Below are 19,511 nucleotides of genomic sequence, written 5' to 3' on the forward strand. Positions count from 1 at the left end.
ATATCCATTCATTTGGTGTGTTTCAGCTTTTGCAAAACTGCAAATTATGTGAAAACAAGAATGTGACCCAGGTACATGGATGCCCCATCAGCACTATCGTTTTTATTGTTCAGTGAGCCGTCTAATTTGACATTAAAAACAGAAAGATCATATCACAAGTAACATGTCTACTAAGTTTCAAGTTGATTGGACATAAAAAAAAACTAAAAAAAACTACTTCAACCAAAATCTTTAACCTAAAGCGGGATTGACGGACGAACGGAAGAACAGAAAACATAATGCGCATAAATGGGGTATAATTAACATTTTAAAGGCTAGTGAATTAGTTTCTTCGATTTCCAAATGCAGTTGGCCCAGTATGTTTCTGTTGGTGACTCTGTTCTAATTGTTTTTAAGCTATTTATTAGGGTTGTTGAGGTATATACTCTTGGTCATCGTGGAGCTGGTTGACGTGGCTGATGATGATATTGGAATTGAGGAAAAAAAGATTTTAAAAAAGTTATGATTTAGAGCCAAAAAATAATTCATATAAACCTGCAGGTCTCGGTAATGACATTTGATGTTAAAGCCATAACCTACCAGTATATATATGAATTTAGTTCCAATTATCCACCAGTCAATACGAACATGGTTAGGTCCATTGTGAGACAATACCATTCCATATATGTACTGCTCCGTTAATACGTTTCTACAGAATGCATCAATTGCGTGTTCATGAAATAGTCATGTATTGTACGTGGTTCATTCTGACATTATTTTTGTTCTATTTATCACACATCGAGTAGCTTACATCACAGAGTGGTATTTAGGATCATCGGATATGTGCTGGTCTTTACACCCACACCCAAGATTTGCCACAGTTGACAGTGTATACTGATTGCACGCTTTCTCTTTGTCTTAACAATTTTTGGCATCTCAAAGAGGACGGTAGATTCCCGTTGTCACACTATACACGGTGTATATTCGGAACGCTTGCTTTCAGATTCAATCGCCGGTAACGCTTGCTTTCAGATACGTGTAACGCTTGCTTTCAGATGTTTGTTGACGGAAAAGCAGAAGTCAGGTGCTAAATATGGATGATGCTTCAATCTGGTGGTATGTGGTGTTTTTTGTTGTATCTCACGGAACATTAGAGTTATTTTACTTGATAGAAATGTAACGCATGTTATTTTGAAAGATTTAAATCAGGTCGTAAACTGTCCCACAATCACAACACTGCAAATCATGGAACACAAGAATGCTTTTTATGTGCATGAATCTGTTTAAAACATATTAGTTGTAGCCAGTTATCGAATCGTCTATTGACCATAAACTAGTTTATTCATATCCGTATATAAAAAATATATTTTATCTTACTACAAATTGTCCGTTTAAAAAATCTTAGGAAACGCTGTCTTCCAGATACTTCAGTTTCAGCGTCGTTTGTGGAAACGAATGCTTTCCGATATTAGGAAACGAATGCTTTCTGATTTTTATGCAGGAAACGGCTTCTTTCAGATTGAATAGTTATAATTTAACCCATGCAGATATTAAATACGTTTTTGTTTATGTTAATTAATAAATTCCAAACAAAACAAAAGGTCAATTCAACAAAGAAAATAAGGGCAAAAGGTCAAATCAAAAAATTAGTTGAAATGCTCATTTGCCATCTAGTGTATATCAAGTTCATCTTTACAAGTTATTTAGGGAAACACATATGTGCCAGTGCCAGAAGTTATTGAAAGGTTAATTCTTTAATGGGGGACTAAGTCGGTGGTATAATTTATATGACTGATTTTGTTTCATATCGTTATTTTAGAGAAAGGAGATATAATATTATATATAAAATTGCACAAATCGGCACTATGTATTTAACAGATGTATTTTAATTTAGTTCAACAAATATTAAAATTGTACTCAATGCATTAAAAACACAAACAAACTTTTTTGAACGGAGCAAGCGATGAACCTGTTATTCGACCCAGTCAAAACGAAAACAATTGAAGTCTTGTGTCGTCTTTAAAAAAAAAGGCAATACGTGAACCGTCGGGATTGAATATTTAAACAGTCAATTGCGGTAGGTTAAAACATTTAAATAATTCGAATATATCTCAGTTGGATCAATCAATATTTTGTTGCACGCCACTGAACAATGAGAAATAGCATTGGTGCATTTATTTAAAAAAAAAAAGAAGAATTTAGGGTTTCAGCTTAGTTTATTTGGAGTGTGTAACCAATCATGATAGAAAATCTCTTGTTTTACATCACTGTTTTGATTAGACATGTAAAATATATAAAAAAAAATTATTTTGGATGTACAATATGAAACCAAACAGTGTCTTTCATGTTTTCATGGTTTAGTGAGTCTATATTTCAATTACCATAAACATTAGATCCATACAATTTGGTGCATGGAATTATCGTAAGGTGTACAGTGTACATGTCTGTCTGACAGGTTTCACCTGACATTGACCCCATTGCCATGAATCTTTAAATATGTTAATGTATGTGATACTAAAGGTAACACCTTTATATTATTATAAAAGACTTTCAAAATAAAAACAATGGCCAGTTAGTTAATGATTACTTCTAATTGCAGGAAAAAACAATAAAAGAAAAAAGAAAGGACTATGGCTTCATCCACCAAAAAGATCAAAGGTTTCCCCGTTACCTCAAGAGATTCAAAACATAACAACGCCCGCAAAAAAAACAAGTTTCACTACACCAAATAAGTGTCATCTCACCAAAGCTCCTAAAAAAGCTACATATAATGGGTCCGTTGGAAAAAATCGAAGAAGACTTTTCACGGATTCACCTGAGGAAAAACTGTCAAGCAATGTTCAATTAATCCTCCCTTCAGTTCTGAACAACTTAAATAAAGGTGGATATAAAGAAGATTTTTGTCTTTTATTGAAAGGGATAGCTTCTGGAAAATTTCCGATTCACAATATTGCCTTTAGATTGCTGCTTGACATTGATAAATGGTATTCCCTAGATAATAACACTGTGCGGGACAAATTTGCCATTCCGGTATCGGCAAATCTGACTTTGTCGGTTTACAAGATATCCAAAAAAAAATTTGCCCAGTGATAGATTATTGAAAAATTAAAAAAATGCCATATGTCCCAACTTGTCACTGTTGTCACTCTTGTCACTGCAGCTGATTAAAAGTACATTTCCCATGGGAAATTTGATAATTCCCATGGGAATATTAGAATTTCCCATGGGAACATTGGAAGTTCCCATGGGAAAAATTACTTTTCCCATGGGAAGTTTAGAGTTCCCATAGGAACTTTAAAGTTCCCATGGGAAAAGATGAATACAAAAAGTTCCCATGGGAATTAATTCTTCCCATGGGAACAAATTTTCTTCCCATGGGAACAATTTTTCTTCCCATGGGAACAATATTTCTTCCCATGGGAACAAATCTTCTTCCCATGGGAACAATTTATCTTCCCATGGGAACAATTTTTTTTCACATAGGAACAATTTTTCTTCCCATGGGAACATACTATATTACAACATGTACAATACAAACATTATTTTCCATTTGAATTTTTTTCTTCAGAAAAATTACAATTTGTTGCAAATACTGGATATATGAGAATAAAAGAGAATATACTTCTGCCTTAGCTGGATGGAAAGCTGTAGGGGATAACACATTTTTGGAACCTTGTAAAACATCTCAGAAAAGCAGATTTGTCTCCGGGACAAGTTTGCAATTCCGCTGAGTGCAAAAGTTGTTCACCTTAATTTTTGGAGTTAAGTCAAAATAAAGTTGATAACTTGGTTGGTATTGGTTCCCTGATATTTGTCCTAAAATTGTTTGGCTCTAGCACCACTGTTGAAAAAGTTATGCCCCTTTTTTCAACAATTTCCTTAGAGGAATAGTTGTTTTCCTCAAGGGAAATCAAATTTCCCTAAAGGAAAAAGATTTTTCCTCAAAGGGAAATTGTTTTTTCCTCAAGGGAAATTGTTTTTTCAAAGGAAAAAGATTTCCTTCAAGACAACAAATTTCCTCTAATGAAATCATTGTTCTTCAAATTTCCTCTAAAGAAATTTCTGAACATCAAATTTCCCTTATTTGTTCTTGTTAAACATTTCTTCGCTATACCATGTATACAAACAGTATGAATATAATTATTACAAGACTGTATAGTTGATGCAAATGATATTCAAAACTTTCATAAATGTTTGACTCAACATTTTAATGACAAAATGAATGACATTGAAAATTGATAAAGTCTGACTGTTTAGATCTAGGTATTGTTCATACTTTTTATAAAATTTAACTATGATTTATAACAAAAATTTGTAGCAAATGATTCTGTTTTCTTTGTAATTCATGTAATTGTTTCAATGCAATACATTAATAAGCAACCAATTTGAATGTCATACCATTTGTGGTGTTCTAAAGAATTTGTTTATATATTTGCAGATTAAATAATAAAATATACACTTTTCGTGTTATTTTAAATTAAAATTTTCTTCTGTTTCAGCTTGTGTACAGTTTTCAATCCACTACGTAAGAATTCAGTGAATACATTATTCCATTCACTTAACATTTTCCTTCAATTCTAAGAGAAAACATTTTTGCAAATTGTTCTTCAATGATCTTCTTCCGTATATTTGATATGAGGGAGCGATGTAAATGAGTGGATAAAACTGGTGTTCCTTTTTTCAACAACAAAATAGTATTTGTTCTGCATTCTCCTTTCTTTCGAATAATATATATAATATGTTGTTGCTTTTATGCAATAGTGTTTTTGTGTATCTATGATAGAACTCCATTTTGTTTATTGGCATTATCATGTGATAATGATGAAATTTCCTGTTTCTTTTTTGCAGGAAAGCACACATTCCAGTTCAAATTAATCCAATTATGCACTTTGTAAATAAATTTCAACTTTAAGTTTCCTCTTCAGTAATGACCTATTGATCGTAAAAACCAAGATGTCTGATCACCTATAAATACACAAAATAAACAAATAAAATGTTATAAATGGAGAGAGAAACAGCAATAAATGTTTTTCATATGTAGCTTTCTTTATTAAAATTCATTAAGTAAACTTGAACCTTGCGAAAAATAATTAGCTGTGATGTAGACTAGAAAGTATAAAACGCAAAATAAAGTAGTCGCGAAAAATTAGTTGATTTACATTAGTCCAGTCTGTGTTTGCAGGAAATTTACATCATAGGTTGCCATATTCCTATTGTGCCTGTCCAAAGTTCAGAGCCTGTAGTTTTTGTAAGTTTAGTCTGACACTAAAATTTAGTGGTTGTTGTTGTTGTTGTTTCATACCGGTTATATTTATTTTTTGTAATTTATTTTGTAATAAACTAGGCAATTAGTTTTACAGTTTGGACATGTTGGATTGTTTCAATTTTTCATCTTTGGGTCTTTTATAGCTGCCTACTTTGACTATAGGGTATGGATTTTCTCATTATTGAAGGTTGTCACAGGCCTACAATTGCTTTCTTAAAGCCATGATAGTTTTCATATTTAATATACCACATCTTTTAATTTTTATAGTAATCATGATTATCATCTTTCAAGTTCAACAACTTTAAAAAATAAATAAAAGTGGCCTTACCATTTAGGTTTAGTTTGCTTCTGCAAATTTTAAATTGCCTATCATTTCTGCTGTTTATAATTTCTCTGTATCTTCTATAGTTCTTGTCCTATACATAAAAGAGTAAAAGTTATTATTGAATGGCATCTTGCATCAATATTTTTTTTTGCTGTTTAATGTACATGATGTATATTAATGTGTGTTTAATAAGAAGAGTGCACATGCTGAAATGTCTCGCCTTCTTTTACTAATCATTGATAATATGTTGATAGTCCTAAGTATAAAGCTTTATCACAACTGTCACATAAACTTAACATTAACCAAGATAAATAAATAAAGACTAATGAACCATGAAAATGAGGTCAGGCCTAAATTAAAATATTGTTTGTTTGCCCTTTTCCGACCCTATTTTTTGAAACAAGGTAGGTAGGTAGGTAAAATATTTTATTTTTCTTTCCCATAAAATAACTTGGCTCGGTACATTTTTTGTCATGGGTAGGCAGGTAGGTATAATATTTTATTTTATAGATACAATATCTGAATGATATCATTTTTGTCTGTATTTGCTCTTGTTTTAAGAATGATCGATTTTACTAATCTTTACTTTTATTAAAGTTTCTGAATAGTCCCAGGAAGTTATGAAAAAAAATTATCATGTATAATGTGAAGTTAATTTATATGCACTTCTATTTGTTTTTAAATATCAAAATATAGGGCTCGAGCATATTTTCAACAATTATATGCCTGGAACTTTTAAAGAGTTTTAACTTGCACTGATATTCTGTACTACGTACATGTACCTTGTACGCTTAACTTGACCGAAAGATTTATTAATATCATATATATCTCCCTAGCATGGTTTGTGAAACAGCTTTACTATGTGCAATCTATTAGGGGGTAGGACCTTTATCGGGACTTCAGGATTGGGTGTTTTTAAGCTCAGGATTTCAGGATTTCCAGGAATTGTTTTTTTTTTTAATTTTTGGGATGCAGAATTTAAATTTATTTAAATTCGGGAGCTCAGGATTTCATGTTTTAAAGCCCGGGATTTCAGGATCCGGACCCTCCAACCCCTATCTATAGTATGTGTCATTCCGACATTCTACCAATTTTATCAAAATTTGAACTGAAATTATCAGAGATGATATCTGTGAAATAAAAAAAAAATATTTGACTAGAATATAAAGCCACTGCCCGGCAGTGCATTTCCCACCATCGTCATCATGCAACCAGTTAAAAGAGCTAAAACTAAGCATTTATCTTACTTTATTTACAACCCTAGAGACTGCGTGTGGACGGGTGTTATAAAAAAAAAGCTAAAAGACTTGAAACTCAAATGTCACATATTTTACATCGCATTTATAAATGGTCTGCAAGGAAAACTTGGCGATTTTACTGCCAATTATTCTCCAATTTACAGGACTTCGGTTCATTTCAGATATAAATAAAATGTCAAAGCTGGTAACAGGCAGCAATAACATAATCATCCGGATATACGAATCACTAAACGTCATCCTTATACATGTTATATAGGATACAACATCCGTTAACAAAATATTTTGTACACACGTTGATAATTTTGTATTGGACAAACTTTTTTGAATGAACCCTGCTCTTCAAGTATAAAGGGCAACGTTGGTTATACTTTCAACATCGACTTCAATCAAAAGCTTTGAATCTCTAAATGCAAGTGTTCATGCCAAACGCTGACGTGATACCAAATGGACTTAACCTTATACGGGGAAGATAAAACCTGTGGATTCCGGTAAAAAAGTTTTGAGCAGGAAATACAAATATAAGATTTTCGGGAGGAACAAAAAATAATTAAAACAAAATATTGCTGGTAAATACAAATAAAAGATTTTCAGTCGGAACGAATTTATAGAGTCGGTCGGTAAAGGGCAAACAAATAATATTTTAATTTAAGCCTCAATGTCAGATGAACCATGCCAGGCAGACATATACAGCTAACAAGGCTTCAATGCAACAATTATAGTTGACCTATTACTTATAGTTTAAGAAAAATAGACCAAATCACAAAAACACTGATCAATGAACCGTGAAAATGAGATCAAGGTCAAATAAAACCTGTGCCACTGACATATAGATCATAAAATATTTCTATACACCAAATACAGTTGACCTATGGCTTATAGTATTTAATAGATAAAGACCAAAACTCAAAAACTTAATTTTGACCACTGAACCATGAAAATGAGGTCAAGGTCAGATGACATCATCCTACTAGACATGTTCACCTTACAATCATTTCATACAACAAATATAGTAGACCTATTGCATAAAGTATGAGAAAAACAGACCAAAACACAAAAACTTAACTATAACCACTGAACCATGAAAATTGTCATAAATAGCATAGACACCTCTTAGTTTTGAGAACAACATGCGTTAATTGTGCAAGTATAATCATTGATAAATCATGCACAAGATTGACTTTTTTTAAAAAGCCTATATATTGAAATTTTCTGAAAATATTGCATGCATTTATTAATATGACCAATTTCAAGAAATGCGCAAAGATGTGAGATGATTTATATAATTGTAATTTCAGGAATTTACAGTAAAGGCTTTCATCCCCACTGCATTTTGCACTTTTCCCACGTCAGGAGCCAGATTATGGCCTTTGTGACCTTTGTATGATTTTTATTTTAGTTTCTTTTTTAATATCAAAGAGTTTAATATGACGTCCATTATCACTCAACTAGTATACATTAATGGCAAGCTAAAGCATGCCTCACAGGCAGGGATCCAGGAGGGTCTGAGGGTTGGACATGTTGGAACCCCCCTTTCTACATTGTTCTTTATTGGACGATCAATGCATTTGAATTTTAAAATTAACACCATTCGAACGTAAATATATTTCAAAATTAAGATGCTGCAATGTAAAATCCCAGTAGAGCTGGGAAGATGGTATAAGTCATTCCAAAAGAAGAAAGGACATGCAATCTGTGTTTAACTGCAATTGGCAATGAATTCCATTATTTATTTGAATGCAATTCTTTATTAGTTAAAAAATATCAGAAATCAGCATATTCCAGAGTACTATGTGAAATATCAGAATTAAGCAAAAATGAAAGGACTAACTGTCATTGACAAATATTAACTTATTATTTAAAAATGTGTCTATATTCATTTCAAAGTTAACTAAAATATTATAATGTTAAAATATTATAATATAAAGTAATTTTCCATATATTTTATTTCTAAGTTGTTTTATTTTTTTTTTAATTGTATGTGATTGTATTTTGTAATTTACCTCTTGTTTCACATGTCAATGTGACGGAGTGTTTTTCAAATAAAGCATATTGTATTGTATTGTATTGAATGGGGACATGTAGTTGGACCCCCCCCCCCCCCCCCATTTGTCTTTGGTTAGGAACCCCTCCTCGGGTTGTGGGATTTTCTCGTTGCATTGAAGACCCATTGGTGCTCTTTGGCTGCTATCTGCTCTTTGGTCTTTTGATACATTCCCCATTTACATTTCGATTTTATATTCAGTTCTATTATAGATGTTAGACTTCTTGTTGATTTGGTTTCACATTTCGGCTTCGTCAGAGGAAAGCGTTCCAGAAATAAAATAGCCTTGCAAGACGTAATAATTATTTGGACTAGATTTTCACCACCATCAACATTGTAAAGCTTGTCTCACTGTGGAAGAAATGAGTTTGGCGCGTTTACAAAAATATAATTGTCTGTGCTGACAGGGGAGTGTGTGTGCATACCATTATTTAAATTTTCTAAACCTTCTTTTTCAATATTTTGTGCATTTCTTGGTAATATACTGTCAAACCTCGAGTGCTGCTTTACAAAAACGATCAACTTACAAGTAATGTAGGGGAAGGAAACTAGCTAAAAAGACCAAAAATAAGCCACAACTAATGGGGTCTCATTTGGGGGTTCTGTTCACGGATCTCGCTTTATAGTTACTATTTATTTTTTTTAGATTCCCGCATCCAGCTTACACTATGTAAGTAAACAATTCTAATATTTTTGTAATTTCCTATGTCCCGCTAAACCAGGGGCGGATGCAGGAATTTTCGAAAGGGGGGGTGCTAACCCAGGGCACCCAGGGCAAAAGGGGGGGGGGGGGCGGCGTGCAAAACATATGTCCCGATACAAATGCATTGATCGGCAAAAATAAAGGGGGTGCGCACCCCCGGACCCCCCCCCCCCCCGGATCCGCCACTGCGCTAAACTTCATTTCCAGTTTTCACGGCACAATATTTTGACTATTAGTGACACTAACACTGTGGTATTTTCACGTGGGTATTTTACCAATAAGGCCATATAATTCGGTGTGTAGAAATACCGCAAAGGAATTCTTAAAGGCGCTGACTAAGAAGAAAGTTTTTGCATTAAGGACACTAAAACGATGTTTTAAGATCACAGAGAATATGGATATATAGGAGGATATGATTAAATACCTCATATCTGTAAAGTTAGGTATCAATAGATATTGTAATTTTGAAGTTAAATGACTTTTTAATCAACGCGTGCCACTCGGCACGTGACCAACGGCTTATTGCAAATTCAATAATCATCATGTTCAATCAACCTAATCCAATACACAATTGTCTTTTTATCGTTACTTATTGATTAATTAATGGTTGTTGTTGAATAAACTTAACGGTTTAGCGTGGTAAATTTTCAAGTTTATGAAAGAAAAATAAAAAAAAAAAAATTTTGTGTTTTAAAACTTTGCCTTTGTTATATTTTGTTTTTAAGGAAATTGCTATGCAAGCTTTTTTTTAAATTAAAGAACCCTATTTTGAGATACAAATTGAGACAAAAATGCTTTTGAGATTTCGTTTCCTTGTTAACAACACAAGAGTTAACATATATTATCATTATACCTTGAATGAGTGACATATGCATGAGAGTATGTGGTGTCCGTGGGGTTCTTCAAAATCCGATTACAGAAGTAATGTAGAAAAACTCCAAGAGGTAAAATTATATTACGTTTTAAAAAGAGACTATAAATCATAACTGTCTCCTATGAACAATAACTTTAAAACTGATGTCAATGCTTTTTTTTAACAATTCATCTTTATTTCAACAATTGAAGATGAATACCATTTTATTTTATAATGTAATAAGCATCGTGATGTAAGAAATATAATTCACAATGTGCAGGCGCGAATCTAGAGCTTGAAGCGGAGGTTTGGGGGAGGGGGTACGTGATAAATGTTTAGAATACTAGAGAAGTTTTCTTGTTATATAAAACCATATGTTTTTCAATAAATGGCAAACTTTTTGTTCATCCGGCCAAGGACGTATATGTTAGTTATACGTCCTTGATCCGGCATATGGTTACTCTAAATAAACTTTTGATTAGTTTAATTATTTGATTACAGATCGTATCTACCCGTTTTGCAATTGCTGTATCACCCTAAATGAGGCTAATAAAGATATGTATAATAAAATATAGAGGTAGCAGTCTTGGATTGTCTTAATTAAATCCTTTGATCCTCTAATTATCAAGTTAGCCTCTGGCCAATGTAATTATGACTTGTGTATATTTAAAGAAGTTACTTATATATCTTTATTTAGTTAAAAATGATCTATTGAAATATTATAATGTTGAAATTTTAAACAGTGAAGTACAAGATATTCTATGGATAAAATTGAGTAATGAAAATGATATAATATGTTTATGTGTATGTTACTTACCACCAGAAAATTCTGTATATAATGACTCACTAGTTTTTTATACTAAACTGCTAGAACAGGTGTATATGTATCAAAATATTGGTAAATTGTATATTTGTGGTGATTTTAATTCTAGATGTGGAGATGCCCAAGATTTTATTGAAGGTGTTGATAATGTACAAATAAGAGAAATTGTTGATAGTGTGTCAAATAGAAATGGTGATTTACTTATTGAGTTTTTAGTAGATTGTAACATGTGTATGGTAAATGGGCGAATTGGCTCGCAAGATTTTACTCATATTAAAGGTACAGGGAAATCTGTTGTAGACTATGTCCTTACTCCACATGAACAGTTAAATGAGGTAATTAACTTTAAAGTGAATACAATGTCAGACTTAGTGACTGAGTTATCTCTTGTCGGATACGAATCGATTCCGGACCATTCACTGTTAGAATGGGGCATACGAGTTAGAACCGATATGTCGGAAGTAGAACAAAACAAGAGCGGTATAGGAGCAAATCGGGTTAAAGGTCCAAGAAAGTTCAAGCTAGATGGATTGAATAACGAACCTTTTACTAGTGAAAATATGCAAAATGTATTACGAGATACTATATGTCGAATCGAAGTTGCTTTAAACCGCAGTAAAGACGTTAATAAGGCTTTTGTCGAACTGAAACATTTACTTATTAAAGAATTGGAGCTAACATGTAAAGAATTGAAACCGCCCGTTTCTAATATGCGCACGAATAAGTGTAAGCGGAAACCGTATTGGTCTGATGAATTACAGAACTCGTGGAACAAAACGTGTGATGCTGAGAGGCAATGGAAGCGATGTAAATCAATTGGAAAATCCAAACTCCGTACTCGATTTATGCAATCACGAAAAGATTTCGACAAATTAAATCGTAAAGCGAAGCGGAATTATCAGCTAGAACAACAAAATAAACTTCAAAACCTTGGTGAACAAAATTCTTCTGAATTTTGGAAGTCTATAGGCAAGTTAGGACTTGCCAATGATCGCAAATCGAGACAGACTTTTCAAATTCGATCAGAAACAGGAGAAATTACAAGTGACATTGACTCTGTATTAGAAAAATGGAAAATAGACTATGAAAAGCTATACAACAGTGCTGATACAAATGGTTCGTATGATGATGAATTTCTTAAGGACATTAAAAATAAACTTCAAAATAGGAATAATTTAGTCAATGACAATAATATTGATACAACTGAACTAAATAGAGCTATAGAAAGGGATGAGGTACGCGAGGCCGTTTTTCGAGCTAAGCGAGGTAAATCCGCGGGAATCGATGAGATACCGGGTGAGATTTTACGAAATGACACGTGTATAGACTTGCTATATAAAATTATTCAGTTTTGTTTCACAGAAGGGCACGTTCCTAGTGAATGGTTAACGAGTATGATCTCTCCGATTCCGAAACCGAAAATGGACCCCCTTAATCCACTTGAATATCGTCCAATTTCATTAATATCAGTGCCGTGCAAAATATATGCGGATATTTTGAATAAAAGATTGACAAATTGGTTAGAACAAAATGACATGTTAGCAGAAGAGCAAAATGGATTTAGACGTAACCGAAGCTGTTTGGATCATTTATATATACTTACAACAATTATTAAAAATAGAAAGTTACAAAGGAAAGATTCTTTCGTGTGTTTTGTGGATGCGAAGAAGGCTTTTGATAATGTTAATCGGGACATGTTGTGGTATAAGCTGATGAAAATTGGTATTAACGGAACGTTTCTAAACGCAATTCAGTCTCTTTACGATGCAACACAAAGTGCTGTGAAATTAGGAAACAACTTGACAGATATTTTCCCGGTTCAATACGGTGTGAAACAAGGCTGTAAAATGTCTCCTACTTTGTATTCTATATATGTTAACGATCTTGCGGAGGATATTCGCTCGCTTAATGCTGGTGTAGATATTGGTGACTTAAATGTATCTATTCTTCTTTACGCTGACGATGTTGCGTTGATAGCTCCAAATGAGCAGAATTTACAAAAGATGTTGGACTGTTTAAACACCTGGTGTAGGAAATGGAGAATGACTCTAAATACAGAAAAAACGAAAGTTATTCATTACCGTAATAAAAACATTGCTAGATCTGCCGTTGAATTTAAATGCGGAGATATTTCAGTTAATTATATTTCATCCTACAGATATTTGGGACTACATTTAAATGAATTTTTGGATTATAAACATACAGTACGAGAAATTACTAAATCAGCAAGCAGAGCACTTTCAGCCTTATATGCTAAATTTATTTCGTGTGGTGGAATGACTTATGATGTGTTTACGAAACTATATAGGTCGGTAGTTGAGCCTGTTCTATACTATGGTTCTGGAATATGGGGACATACAAATTGGAGAGAGGTACAAGTTATACAGAACAAAGCATGTCGGTTATTCTTAGGAAGTGCTTCAAATGCGTCAAATATAGCCATTCAAGGTGATATGGGACTTACAAGTACGAAATCAGCAGAAATTTTGGAAACTTTTCGTCTATTTTTTAGAGTGAGCAAAACTTATGATACAAGACTTACTTATAAGGTTCATATGTGGAGTAAGGATTGTTCTAGGTCATGGGATAAAAATTGTATAAAGAAAGCACAAATTTTAGGTATTGAAAATGTTATTAATGATACTTTTTCCATTAAACATAAACTGAAAGAGATTAAATCTAAACTATGTGAAAAAGATAAAAATGAGTGGGTTGAAAAATTGTTTAATGACAGAAATCAATGTAATGGTAATAAATTACGTATTTATAGAGAGTATAAACAGGTTTTAGAATTTAGTTCTTATGTAAAATTAGTTCGTAACAGGCAGCATAGACGTGTTTTGTCAAATTTTAGAAGTGGCTGTTTACCACTGGCAGTTGAAACGGGTAGATACACCAAGCCAAAAATTCCTTTAAATGAGCGCACTTGTATATATTGTACAGATAATTGTGTAGAGGATGAAAAACATTTTTTATTAGGGTGCGATTTTTATGCAGATTTAAGATATGATTTAATGAAAAAATCTGGTGATATTTGTGATTCTTTTAACGATCTTGATTTACAGGAAAAATTTATTTTTTTAATGTCAAATGATGCTATTCAACCATTTTTAGCTAAAACTTTATATCAAATGTTTTATCGAAGAAGGTATTGTGTATAGTAATATTTTAGTACATTAGTTTTAATTGTTTTATAATATGTGTTATATTTTTAAAGTGTCTCATAAGTCAGTGATTTGGCTGGGTACCAATATTTTAATTGTAATATTTTATAATTTTTAATTGCATATTATGTAATTATGTATTCATTGTGTTTTATATTGGTATGTGACACTATAATAAATTATTCTGATTCTGATTCTGATTTATTCTCATAAAGCAAATGCATTACATCGGTACAGAGATAACAAATACAACAATAAATATTTACAATATGTACAAAACAAGCGAGAGAGGTTACAAAAGTTACAAGCCAGGAGTACAAGCACGGGCCGACAAACACAAGTATTTATATTTTCTATAAAAAAAAAACAAAGCTTCTTCAGAACTGGTTTTCTTGTACTTGACATAACTTCAGAGAATTTAACTGTATTTTGCCGTTTTGTAAAATATGCAGTTAAAAACTCTTTTCGTTTTTGATTGAAAAATTTGCATTCAAATATAAAATGATATTCGTCACCTATTTGTCGATTGTTACATAGACTGCAAATGCGGTTTTCTCTGATTACGTTTTGCCATCTTCCTGTTTCAATCGGCAACTTAGTATTAGTCGTTTGAAATCGACAAAAAACAAAAGCGTCTTTGTAGTCCAAAATATTAAAATGTTCTTCAATTTCAAGTTGTTTTTTTTTAAATTTTTGTAGTTTATACCTTTTGACGAATTTTGAATGAGGGAATTCCAGTTCTGAATATATTGATATAGCAATCTCTGCTTTATGACAGTTTTTAACCATTCTTTATTAACAAAATTTTGTGACTCCCATATGTTTGAGAAACCACAATCTTGAAAGATTTTTTGTATAAACAAGATCCATTTTATCTGGTTATTATGTAGCGACAACGTGTCACCCTATTCAATATATATATATATATATATATATAGTAAAGATAACATTAAAAAATATTTTAAGATTTTCAAGCGGTGTGGTTGGGTGTCATGTTGACAGGGGGGGGGGGGGGGGGGGTTCACCTTAATTATGATTAAAACATGTTTTTTGTACTGCCTCTAATCAACAGAAACTATATCTCATTAAAAATGAAAAATCAGAATATATTTTAATATAAAATTTGTAGAACAGAAGTTAAGTATCCCATAAAACATAATGAATCATTATACATGCAGAGACCAAAGCAGCAAAGATATAGTCAATAGAATCTATTTGCATTTGCCTATGTTCTATCCTTATAAAACCTTGCTGTGAGGCATGGTCCCTGACATCAGAAAAATGAATGAAGTATTGGCAACTGGACGTTAAGCAACCAAATATAAATCCTCACTTTTCCGTGAAGTGTTCACAATTATTTGTCTTTTTAAAATTAAAAGGATTAAAAATTCCCAAACTGAAAAGAGTTGAAAATACTTTATTACTTTAGAAGTAAAAATTATAACAGACAGAATAAATACGGCAGAAACAAACAAATGGGAAAAAAATAAAGAACAATTTGAAATACCATATATACATGTTTAAACAGTTTACTAGCAGATTATGAACGGGTCAAGGTTGAGCGAACGTGAATTTCTACCTATTACACTAAAAAGGTGACAATCAATTTTTTGAGGCACGTGTCGAATACACATTAGATAACTTTCTAATTAAAAAAGGTATAATTGTAAAATTTAAAATAATGAATTTTTACAAAGTCTATTTTTATATGCCATATGTCCTTTGTAACAGTTGTATCATTCCATCAGGTCCTTAGTGCACATTTTTGTTCTTAGTGCACTAAGGAGGTCCTTTGCGGTATTACTACGGACCCCATATATTTGAAGCTGTTCAAAATACTGTACATTATAGGTACGTGTATCAGATTAAACAATAATTGTCATATATATAAAAAGAATAAGTAATCTGGTATGAAATATGTCCACTGGAACGACCGTGCAAGTGCTATATATATATTATAGCCAGTCAAGGTCGTTAAAAACTTCCATTTGTTGTTGTCCACTGAAAATAAGCTCTTGAATACACGAATCCCCGTTTTATTAATGCCAAATTTATTTGTTAGTATTTCTTATTCTTTTTCTTATGATTTTATCATATTTTTTGTGTGAAATTTTCTGTGTGGTTGAACATGAAATTGCCTCCGATGCTACAAAGAAAATTTGTTTAATGTCAAATGTTGCAATATATGCTAAGTATTACACGTGGACAGGATGTTCCCCAAAAAATAAGTTATACACACCCCGAGGGTACACGCTAGTGTCATATGGAAAATTACTGGGTCACCTGTAAGATGGTAATCAGCCATGCAACTAATCAGGTTACTTAACTGACCATGTCACTTCAATTTAAAGTTTATCGGTAGATCAAAATGATAAATTCGTTTTAATTAAACATTTCAGATCTAAAGGATTTATCATTATAATGAAGTGAAATAATTAAACCATATCGTATTATTTTCAAAAGATTATTTATTTTCATATTTTTTTTTATCTATGCCGGTGTTATATAGCCATTCTTCCCCCATGCCAGTTTTTCCCCCGGGGGAAAGACTGGCATGAGCTAATATTTCCCCCGTGGAAATTTTGGATCATTGCCATTCTTCCCCCGCGGAAATTTGACAATACGTATACATATAGTCACTTTTCCCCCATGCCAATCTTTCCCCCTATATTATAGATATCACTGTATATATATACACGTCTGAAAATTAAACCGAACAGTGTTAGAAATAGGTTTATAGATACAAATTTTTAGTTCTTTTACATTAACAAAAGTCTGTCTACAGGTTTATCAGTCTGTCTATGTTTCAACTATAAACCTGTCTTTCTTTGTGTCCCCTAGTTTTTCTACATTCTCAACTGCATGTCTGTCTTTATGTCGACAAGTCTGTCTACATATTCACCCGTCTGTTCACATGTTTACCAGTCTGTCTACATATTCACCCGTCTATTCACATGTTTACCAGTCTGTCTATGCTCAATAGTCCGTCTATATTTTCACTAGCTTTGAAACAATGTTGTGTAGATAGTTGTTTTACACTAACATCGGAAACATAATAACAAGTAATCCTTTTTCATATTTAATACGACACTTGAACATCAACATATGTATCAAGAATAATACAATGATAATTTGAAATTGCTTTTATAGTCAAATATAAAACCGGTTGCATGAAATTCACATGAAGTGCCTGATAATATTACATTATAATACAATTACCGGAGTCAAATTCACAAAAGGACGGAGAAAATATCTAAAGACAATTAGCGGAGTAAAATACTATTTAGCGGAGATTAATAAATCCATAAAGTCCATAAATTTGAATAATAAAGTTTTCGCTATTCGCGACAAATAGGTTTCAGTAACTGCGAGTACTTTTATTTCGGTGCTTTGTTTCTATTGTTTTTATGTAAGTGATTATTGTGCAACGTATCAACATTTTTAGTGAAGCCAATTGCAACTGATACTTTTTTTCTTGCGGTGTGCTGTCCTAGGTTGGGTTCATTGGGGAGTGTTGAGTTGATGGCCACCACATTGTTTATGTTCCAATGCCCATTCCAAAGTCAGGAACATGTAGTACCGGGTTCAGTGGTTGTTGTTGGTTCATGTCGTTTGTGTATGTTTTTTTTTGTAAATTATTTTGTAATCAATAAGCCTGTTAGTTTTGTTTGTTTTGTTCCCTAATTTGAATGGTCGGAGCATTTTATAGCCGACTATATATGTTTTTTTTTTTCATTTTTGGAGGCCGTACGGTGGCCTTTTATTACTTACTACCAGGTCTGTGTAACTCCGGTGGATATTTGTATCATAAGTGCTAGATCGTGGTCGACCCTATATATACACCTTTAGGGCAGGTGGAATACTTTTGTAGATCTTGTACAGCGAGTCACAATAATGGAGGTAGTTCCTGTACTTCCACGTTTCCACTGCACGTCTCCCATGCTGGTTGGAGAGGGGGTACATATCTCCCCTAGGTTTGATGAAGTTTCACCCTTATCGGACTTCTTCTTCTGAATGAAAGCTTTAAGGCGATGAGTATTTTTCTCTATCCATGCCTTTGATGGGTACTTTTACCTTGTGGTACAAAAATGATTTATCATGTAAAGTCAAAATCGTGGTTTAAGTAGTTGTATTCATTAGGTCAATGATACCAAGGGTTCACGAATGAGAATGGATGTGATCACTGCATCAGAATGTGCTTCGTGTGTATAAATATAACTTGTATGTATACATGGTATATATAAATACTTATCAATTTATATTAATACGGTGAAGCTTTGGTACCGCTAAACTAATCAAAAAAGTTAATATTCTTTTTTTAGGATAAAAATTTCTAGCCGACGTTATAAATTTATAAAGGGGAAAACTAGCTTATCATGCCGCAAAGGGGAAAAATTGGCCTGATCCTCGTTTTCCCCCTATAAAGTTGAGGGGGAACAGTTGGATCATGCCAATTTTTCCGGGGGGAAATATTGGATCGATCCAGTTTTTCCCCCCGGAAAAATTGGCATGGGGGAAGAATGGCTATAGGACACCGGGAAAGAATTGAAAACTGTATTTATAATTTTTAAATTTATTTTATAAAAAATCCGTGTAGGTCTCATGAAATGGAACCCACGCATTCCTACTTAAGATTTATAAAGGAGTAGGTTCAGTAAGACCCCTTTTCGGCCCCAAAATATAGCAGTTTTACTAAATTGTATAGTACTAGAACCGAACACCTGTTTTGGGATATATATACATATAGTTAATTTACCGTAAATAACTGCGAGAAAATGAATAATACACAAGTTGATAATTGTCTCTTCTCTGCTTATTAACTTGCATGCAATATTTTCTCTGATTTACTTGTGAGATCACCGACACTAATAATAATTACCTAAAAAAATAGGTGCTCCTTACTGGGAAGATCATATCGGATCCTATCAATTTATTGGTTCCATTCCCCCAATTAAATGAGTCTACACGTCTCCTTAGAAAAAATGCTTTGCAATGCGTCTGAACTACTAAGTACTTCCATATAATTTCGAAAACAGATAATAATCTATTTCACTGGATGAGATTGGGCTGACGGATTTTTAAATGGAAATGTATTAAT

General features: G+C 32.7%; 1 long non-coding RNA gene across 2 annotated transcripts; it reads right to left on the bottom strand.

Moving 5' to 3' along the window:
* Window positions 1-4,228: 4,228 nt before the first annotated feature.
* LOC143052776 (uncharacterized) lies at window positions 4,229-9,517 on the bottom strand. 2 transcript variants are annotated; one of them, XR_012971240.1, is made up of 3 exons: window positions 9,296-9,514; window positions 5,574-5,661; window positions 4,229-4,944 (listed from the first exon to the last, which is right to left on the bottom strand). It is a non-coding gene; the product is annotated as an uncharacterized LOC143052776 (long non-coding RNA). The 2 variants fall into 2 exon arrangements; XR_012971239.1 differs by lacking the exon at window positions 4,229-4,944 and having other exon boundaries at window positions 5,151-5,661; window positions 9,296-9,517.
* Window positions 9,518-19,511: the final 9,994 nt, after the last annotated feature.

This window comes from Mytilus galloprovincialis, chromosome 11 (genome assembly GCF_965363235.1).
Source record: "Mytilus galloprovincialis chromosome 11, xbMytGall1.hap1.1, whole genome shotgun sequence".
Lineage (NCBI taxonomy): Eukaryota > Metazoa > Mollusca > Bivalvia > Mytilida > Mytilidae > Mytilus > Mytilus galloprovincialis.